We start from the raw sequence: 10000 nt of genomic DNA, 5'->3' as shown, positions 1-10000 counted from the left end.
AAAGTGTAGGCCTTATGGTCTCTTGCAATCTCCTCCAGTCTTATGTTCTTCAAGACAACTTCAAAATCATTTCATTGAATAAAATTCCCAGAAGGAAACGAGAGAAAACAACAAAATAAGGAACATGTAACTATCAAGTGTAGGCCTTATGGTCTCTTGCAGTCTCCTCCAGTCTTATGTTCTTCAAGACAACTTCAAAATAATTTTATTGAATAAAATTCCCAGAAGGAAACGAGAGAAAACAACTAAATACGTAAAATTTACTATCCAGGACGAAACTAGAAGGTTCTTTCACACGTACCGACTTTTCGCAGTGCGCCGTCCACAACACGACGTGGTGCTCTCAAATAACTATGGGTGTCTATGGACCCTTTCCTACATCACAACCACGACCACGTGTGAAAGCGTCCATAGACACCTATGGTTACTGGATAGCACGACGATGTGTCGTGGACGCCGCACGGCGAAAAGTCGATGCGTGAGAAAGGAGGAAAGGAGACATTGTGTTGAATGACCTGAGCCTGGGTCGGGATGGGGGTGTGGGGGAGGGGGGAGTCCTCTGGGATCCTTCCCGAGGGATCCCGTCTAGAGAACGAGACCTTCACAACCCGCCAAGTTTCCTCCCTCGCAAAGTCCCACGGGGACACGCTGGGACCAATGGGACTTCAAACGAGCTTGTGAGAGACAAAGTTCTTAAGTGGTGAGACAAACTTTGGTCATAATGCCGTCACAATGAATTCCCAGAAGGTGGGGAGACGGGAGCCTTGCGTGGTGGCAGAGAACGATAATAAAATGGTAAAAGTTGTAGGTGGTAAACAAGTGAGTATATGTATGGCTGAAGATTTTCTGAGTGAAATAGCATGATCCATCCGTGAAAATGTTATTAAACTCGGTTCAAAGGGAAGAAAAAGTGGATAATTGAAGCACTGAGATGGATAAGGTCTCTAATCATCTTTACCATAAGATCTTGCGAAATGTCAAGTGTTATCACGTAAAAGAGGAGAAGAGAGAAACTTGTATATACTCAGATGGTAGCATTGTCCTGCAAAATCATATCAATAAGATGGACATTTATTTATTTTAGTCAAACACACACATTCACACACATACACAAAAACATATAAACAAGACACACACACACACACACACACACACACACACACACACACACACACACACACACACACACACACACACACACACACACACACACAGCGGTTCGGGTTCGAATCCCACCCAGGACTGAAACAATTTCAGTATCGCTGCTCTGCGACTCGTTACTCGGCGGGGAGTTGGATTGTGTGTGCGTGTAAGGTCACAGCATTACCTATACATCAGTCATATATGAGCTCTGAGCTCTCTTCCGGGAGGGAAATAACTGTCGATCACGAATCCAACACGTGATCCAGGACCAGGACCATGGTGAATCACACACACATACACATACACACACACACGCACGCACGCACGCACACACACACACACACACACACACATACATACACATACTCGTACACACACGCACGCACGCACAAGCACGCACACACACACACTTAAACGCACACACACTTAAACGCACACACACATAAACACACACAAGCACATACACACACTTCACACACATTCCATCCACACAATACTCATTGATCTGTCTTTTGCAATAACTAAGCAAGTAGCTTTATATCTTCAGCATCGAAATTAATTACATGCTACAATTTTATTTTATTTTTTTTAATATTTTGCTGATACACTTCACGCCCACGTATTGGAGTTTTGCTGAAGTGTGGATAAGAATAAAGTTCCCCGAACGTCAAATCACATCTGTGACATTTAAAAATGCCCCGATGATAACGCCATTTGTTGGTTCCTTTGTTCTTTTCTTTTGTTATATCTTATATATATTTTTTTCAATTCTAACATTGCTTTGAATTTTTTGTATTTCATTGTGAATGAAAGATGTTGATTAGGAATAAAATAATTCGCCAACTGGTGATTAATCCGTTGCAGAATATATGTGTGGTCCAATCTTTTGCTTTTCTATTGGAATTATATACTTTTAGTTCTCTCTGATCCACTAAAATTGTTTGTGTATTTTTCGTACCAGATTGTTTTTCTTTCTTTATGGTAGTGAACATTTCTAACCAGACTTTGTTAATGGTAAAGTCGAATCCCATTGTTTTTTTTTTTTTTTTTTTTTTTTTTTTTTTTTGATTGGTCTTAGGTCACATCCTCTCACATCAGAAACTGGAGAGACTAACTCAAGTCCTGGATAACAACGAATACTCAAATTCAGACGTAACACGCATCACAAGACCCCTTCCGGCAGGGAACCCAATGATCCCAGGTCGAAGTATAAATAAGACCTCCACAGACCCTGCACATCAGATCGCCCAGAAGATGGAACCAGGAAGTTCCGAAACGTCGGCAACAATCGGAGAATTATTAAGATACGTCAATCCTGAAGGTACAAAGATTGCGCGTTGTTTTGAAGATATACGCAATAAAATAATCAACAGTGAATCCTCTTTAGCCTTCAACCTCGTATGTCTACAAGAGAATATACGTGCTACCTAGCTACACACACACACATACTGTATATATACATACATACATACATATATATATACATATATATATATATATATATATATATATATATATATTGGAAGTAGGCCATTAATAATGCATGAGTTGTTGAAGTCAACAGCTGCGATACCCTTATTCTGTTTATAGAATTTATTTTTTATGTTGCGCACCAATGTGCGGTCATCTGGATGCAGATTTCTTAGTAGAGTAGTTAAGTCCATGGTATTTTCCTCTAGATGTCTTTTGGCCTTAACTGGCCATCTTCAGGTGTTAATTGGTCGAATTGTTGAGAAAGAATGACTCGGTTTGGCCGCATGTCGGTATATATCGGCGGGGAGCGGAGAGCTGAAACGTCCGCCCGCCAATCAGCGCAAGGTAAACGCTCGCTGCCTTCTGGTTGATAACGACGTTTCAGGCTGCTGCTGGATATTGATAGCGTTGTTTTTTATTGTAAATGAGCACCGCTTCTGTCATTTTTAGTCTTCTGGTGTCGTTGTTCCTTTCGATGATGGTGGTGGTGCCTTCCATATGGTGCCTCTTAGGTGTGAGTCCATGCTCGTACAAGTAATGTCTTCTTATGGCACCGTCCTGCAGATGTGCTGAAAACCTCTTTGACAGTGTTGTAGTGGTGACGCCGATGTACCGAGAATTTAGGCGACTGCAGTCACCACTGGAACATGTGTGTTGGTACACGACGTTCACCTCTTGCATTTCATTTGTCTTAGGGAGGCAGCTGTTCTTTACGACTAAATTGGATTTCTTGTAATGCAAAACATCCTAGACGGGGCACACGCGTGGGAGCAACAGTGGCGCATTAAGACCAACGCATCGAAATGCAAAGCTGTATACTTCTGCTACAAGCGAACCAACAGAGCAATCGCGAACACTCCTCTTAAAATAAACAACACAAACGTTCCAGTGAAAGACCATGCCTGTGTGCTGGGTAGTACACAGGATAGTGGCCTTACCTGGACCCCACACTTCCCCAAACAAGGAGCGAAGGCTAAGGCTGTGCTGGGAAGGCTAAGACGCTTCAAAACTGCAACACTGTCCACCAAACGTCGATCGTACCTAGCCCTTGTCAGACCGATTCTGTGCCAATCCCCGGGACTGAGCCAGGTGACATGTTCCACTAACAACTACGACCATCAGAGGTTTCAGAATGCTGCTGCTGCTGCTGCTGCTGCTGCTGCTGATGATGATTGATGATGATTGATGATTTATGATGATGATGATGATGATGATGATGATGATGATGATGATGATGATGATGATGATGATGATGATGATGATGATGATGATGATGATGATGATGATAATAATAATAATGTATATAGCCCATTAATTGTCAGGCTGTAAGCACACACGTTGGAGGCAACAACCCTCTATGCGTAGAATACACACACAACCATATCGCAAACAAAAATAACACAACTACATGCACAAACATCTACATAAACTTTTTCTTCTACTGAAATTATTTTCATTTCTAACTTTCTCTCCTACTACATCTTCTCATTTCAGTTTACCTACCACTAAAATTATTTCCAATTTCTCTATCTTTCCCTAAGACTAAGCCTCCTACTCGTTTTCTAACTTTGTTGGATGAGGATAAGAAGAATAAATATTCCTACGTAACCTCACGGTTACACATTAATCCCAGTCTCCAACCCCAAGTCTCCTGCCCATACTTCCAAAGCCACGACACAACGAAATAAAAATCCCTAATCGCCAGGTGGCAGAAGCCCTCTTTTATACACAACTATCTTTTCATTTTCTTACAGACATTCTTCCACTCCCACAAAACCCGATCCCGCGCGAGCAGGTAGTCTATCCTTGCTAGTTCACCACATTCTTTGTCAACAATTCGACCAGTTAACATCTCCTGAAGATGGCCAGTTTGAGGCCGAAAGACGTCTAGAGGAAAATACCATGGACTTCAGCACTCTACTAAGAGATCTGCATCCAGACGACCGCACATTGGTGCGCAACATAGAAAAGAAATTCTATGAACAGAATAATGCTATCGCAGCTGTTGACTTAAACAACGCATGGATATGTATATATATATATATATATCATATATATATATATGTATATATATATATAAAATATATAATATATATACATGTATATATATATACATATATATATATATTATATATATACACACACATATATATATATATATATGTATATATATATATATGTATATATATACATATATATATACATATATATATATATTTATGTATATACATATATATATACATATATATATATATATATAGACATACATATGTATATATATACAAATATGTATAAATACATGTATATATATATATACATACATATATATACATATATATTTATATATATATATATATATGTATATATATATATATGTATATATATATATATGTATATATATTATATACATATATATATTTATATATATTAATACATATAATGGGAATGGGCGGGGGGGGGTGGGGGGTGGGGTGGGGGGTGGGGTAGTATGTGTGAGTAAATTTTGACGCAGCCCGAAGGGATTTCTCCCCGTCCTCTCCTTATATGCAAAGGGGGACGGAGAGGGGGGGTCGCCGATTAAATGAAGCGGCCTTGCTGTGGATGTACTGTGTCTTGCGACAAATGCTTCTGACCCAGGGCGGTGGGCAGGGTTCAGGGATGACCCGTCATCCAGGAGGTGCTCAGATGAGAGGGAAGGGTGGGAGGGGTGTGGAGTGTATTTAGGGATGAAATGGGTGGGAGTGTTTTTATGCCTTTTCCCTTTGTGGCTACCTCCCTTGGAAGGGGGAAAAGCCTTGGTATATGTATGTATGTACATATAAATATATATATATATATATATATATATATATATAAATATATATACATACATATATATACATACATATATATACACACATATGTACATATATATATAAATATATATATATATATATACATTTATATATATATATGTATATATATATATATATACACATATGTATATAGATGCGTGTTTACGTGTTCATGTGTCCGTATGCACATGCGTTTCTTTAACAAATTCTATTACCAAATTATATAATAAAGGTATTTACTATACATACAGTGGCTTCATAATCATCTATGGTTCCAACTTGGATTATATCTTTATTTTCCAAACGTGTGTGAGTGTTTAAGCGTGCACATGTTTGCATCTATATGCGTGTGTGTGTGTGTGTGTGTGTGTGTGTGTGTGTGTGTGTGTGTGTGTGTGTGTGTGTGTGTGTGTGTGTGTGTGTGTGTGTGTGTGTGTGAGTGTGCGGATGCGGGGGCGTATGTGTGTTTGTGTGAATGACACCGTTGTCTCAGTTTGCATAAGGGCCTTGTACTAAGCAATGATCACCCTTTCGGAGAAGAGCTAATGGATTGTATTGTTCAATCTATGGGCACCGCTTTCAACTCATGTAAACAGACGATATTGCTCAGAGGGATCAATGACAGCCTATAGTTCCAGTGACATATCTTACGCTCAGAGTGTCGTACCAAATGCTTGTATGGACGAAATACTAACCCTTTCATTAACAAACAATGTGTGTGTTTGTGTGTGTGTGTGTGTGTGTATGTGTGTGTGTGTGTGTGTGTGTGTGTGTGTGTGTGTGTGTGTGTGTGTGTGTGTGTGTGTGTGTGCTTACGTGCGTATTTGTGTGCATGAGAGTGTGTGTACGTGTATGTGTATGCACACGTATATGTGTGTAGGCATGTGTGTGTCTGCAAGTGTGTGAACGTTTGTCTATGTGTGTATGTAAATAAGTGTGTAAGGTTGTGTGTGTGTTTGTGTGTGTGTGTGTGTGTGTGTGTGTGTGTGTGTGTGTGTGTGTGTGTGTGTGTGTGTGTGTGTGTGTGTGTGTGTGTGTGTGTGTGCGTGTGCGCGTGTGTGTATGTACGTGTGTATGTGTAATTACCTAGTTGTATTATACGGGAAAGGGAGCTATGCTCGTAGTGATCGTTGTATCTCGCAACATCTAGTTTGTTCTTAAATTCTTGTATGATTTCTGCACACAATATTGTTTCGTCCAATTTGTTCCAGACATCTACCAGTCTGTGTGGAAAACTGTTTTTTTCAGATGTCTTCTATAACTATCCTTTTTGAGTTTCTTTCCATGTCCCCTTGTTTTTCTTCTATCCCAATTTAATAAGCCTTCTCTGGACCTCCATGCCTTTCATGATTCTGTAAATGGCCAATAGACAGCCTCTTTCTCTTCTTTGTTCCATGTTTGGTAGTTCCAGTTAAAACCATCTTTGTTCGTATGTCAATTTTGAAGGTGTTGGTGCCATTTTTGTCGTTCCTCTTTGGATTCTTTCTATTTTGTTTATATTCTTTTTTGTACTTTGTGTCCATAGTGTTGCAGCGTCCTCCAGTATCGGTCTTATCAGTGTGACTAGTATTTTTTACCATTATTTCATCCAATTAATTAATAAATTGTAGGTTTCTACGACTATTTTATTTATATGCTTGTCTGGCGACATGTCTTTGGTGATAATTAATCCTAGGTCCTTTTCGAAACCTTTTTTTTTTTACTTCCTTTGTACCGATTTTATATTGTCCTGATATTCTTTTTTACTTTTTCCAAGTTCCATTATACTACATTTATTAATTATGAAATTCAATTCCCACTTTTGACTCCATTCCCAGGCTTTGTCCAGGTCTCTATGTAGCGATTCAGTATTTTTATGCACTTACTTTCTTTAGTAGTTTTGCGTCGTCTGCAATGAAGTTCAATTAACATTCTACACTTTCATTCATGTCATTTATATATATATATATATATATACATATATATACATATCATATATATATATATATATATATACATATATACATACATATATATATGTATATATATAATATATATATACATATATACATATATATATATATATATATATACATATATACATTATATATATCCATATATACATTATATATATACCTATATATACATTATATATATACATATATATACATTATATACATATACCTATATATATATACATTATATATATGTATATACATATATACATCATATATATACATAAATATACATCATATATATACATACATAATATACATCATATATATATATTATATATATATACATATATATATATATATATTATATATATATATATATATATATATATATATATATATATCAAACATTATCAGAGCCAATACTGAACCCTGTGGGACTCCACTTATCATCTCTTCCCAGGGCGAATTTTTATCTCTGAGCACCACTCTCATAATTCTCCCATGCAAGAAAATTTCCATCCATTTTAATAATTTTACGTGTACACCTCCTGTTCTTTCGATTTTTCTTAATAGTTTTTTGTCTGGTGCTTCTCAAACGCCTTTTCTATGTCCAGGAAAGCACAGTCTGCCCATCCGTCTTTTTCTTGTATTATATCTATTAACATGTGTGTGTGTGTGCGTGTGTGTGTGTGTGTGTGTGTGTGTGTGTGTGTGTGTGTGTGTGTGTGTGTGTGTGTGTGTGTGTGTGTGTGTGTGTGTGTGTGTGTGTGTGTGTGTGTGTGTGTGTGTGTGTGTGTAAATTGCTGGCGCTTTTAGTCACATTTAAATATCAAATTCCCTCTATTTGTCTTTATTTTATCTTTATTTAACATACCTTTATGTCCTCCACCTGTGTTCATAGTCTGCATACCACATCCTTTTGATGATTCATTTCCAGAGTGTCTTCGCAAAGTTTAGGTAAGTCCCATTGTCTGTGCAGAAAGCCCTCTGTCGCAGTGATTAGTTAATCAGACCCATTGTCTTTATGTAGATGAAGAATCCATTTGTCGCGTCGGGGAAGCTCAGAGGCGGCGTTTGTACGGTATGACGTCATCATTGATTTGTCACATCTCTATTTTGTTTCCTCTGTCAAGCTGCCACGCCTCTTTCTACTCCTCCTCCTTCTCTTCTTCCTCTTCCCCCTCCTCTTTCTTCTTCTCTTTCTACTTTTCTTTCTTCTTCTTCTCCACTTTCTTCTTCTCCGATTCTTCCTCCTTCTCCTCCTCCTTCTTTCTTCTCCTCATTTTCCTCTACATCCTTTTCCATCTCCTTCTCCTTGCCCTTTTCCTCCTCCTCCTTTTCCTTCTTCTTGTCATGCTTTTGTCTTTGTTACCATTTTTGCCTCATCATCGATTATTATCATTCAGTAACTCTCAGCAACAGACATCACAGCTGATTTCAGGTCAGATTACGATCTTTAACACTTTATCACAAGTGTCCTATATAATTAATCACACCCGCTACTTAAACACACAGTCCATGAAGTCTGTCACTATGCTCTGTTGTGAGCACTCACTAACACTTCTTAGTAACACAACACGGGTATTAACTCCTGTTTATCACCTCATTTACCTGCCATTTTTCGGTCACTCTCTCACCATCACGCATCACCATTTTCCTCCAGCTCATTACTATTCATCACTATAATTTCATCTAACATACCACTATCATTTTCCTACACACTGGCACACTGGCACTCCAGTATGTACTATCATTCTTTATCATTATTAAATATCTGTCAACTAACGGCGTTCGTCATTCACACACTTGCCGGAGGGTTCGTCTAAATAAAGACTCGATGAAATGAAGATTACATACTGCACCAAGATGAGTGTTATTGGGGAATGATTACAACATAAGAACATAAGAATGAAGGAGACTGCAAGAGACCATAAGGCCCACACTAGACAGCTATATATCACCACCTGTCATCCCCATCCATTAAGTTATCTAACCATTTCTTAAAACAACTGATAGTTTCAGCGCTCACTACATGGTTACTAAGTCTATTCCATTCGTTGATCACCCTGTTAGTAAACCAATTATTGCCTATTTCTTTCTTAAATCTAAATTTGTCCAGTTTAAATCCATTACTGCGAGTCCTGCCCTGTTGTTTTGATATGACGACCTTGTTTGCATCACCCTTGTTAAAGCCTTTGATCCACTTGAACACCTCTATTGGATCACGCCGCATGTTACGTCATGCTACAAATCGTTCCTTCTGTACGGTCAAGTGTAGTACAATGGTAACGTTCTTGCTTTGTGGTATGCAGTCGCACATACAAGAGTTCAAGTTTCGGTGGCGGATAATCTTAATTTACCATAAACTTATCCTCAACTAAACACGTATTATTATTTATCACAGCTTTCCATGACTTGGTACTAATAACCCACCATTATTCTCCATTAACTATCATTACAATAATGTAATATTCTTATACTTATACTATAGTAACCTTATAAAAATGTTCATCAATAGTGTTACATTATACTAGGTATATAATAATTCTTTGGTTTAGATGAATCTCAATATTCCGCTTTATGCGACCCCAGAGAGAAAAAAAAATGAATTTG

At 38.0% G+C, this 10000-nt stretch overlaps 1 protein-coding gene across 1 annotated transcript in view; it reads right to left on the bottom strand.

Annotated features, from left to right (window-relative positions):
- Positions 1 to 10000, bottom strand: part of LOC143026009 (uncharacterized) — a 230937-nt gene that overhangs the window by 157801 nt on the left and 63136 nt on the right. The window lies entirely within an intron of this gene.

This window comes from Oratosquilla oratoria, chromosome 6 (genome assembly GCF_046742065.1).
Source record: "Oratosquilla oratoria isolate Oo_2021 chromosome 6, ASM4674206v1, whole genome shotgun sequence".
Taxonomy (NCBI): Eukaryota; Metazoa; Arthropoda; class Malacostraca; order Stomatopoda; family Squillidae; genus Oratosquilla; species Oratosquilla oratoria.
This window is presented reverse-complemented; position numbering and strand designations above follow the sequence as displayed.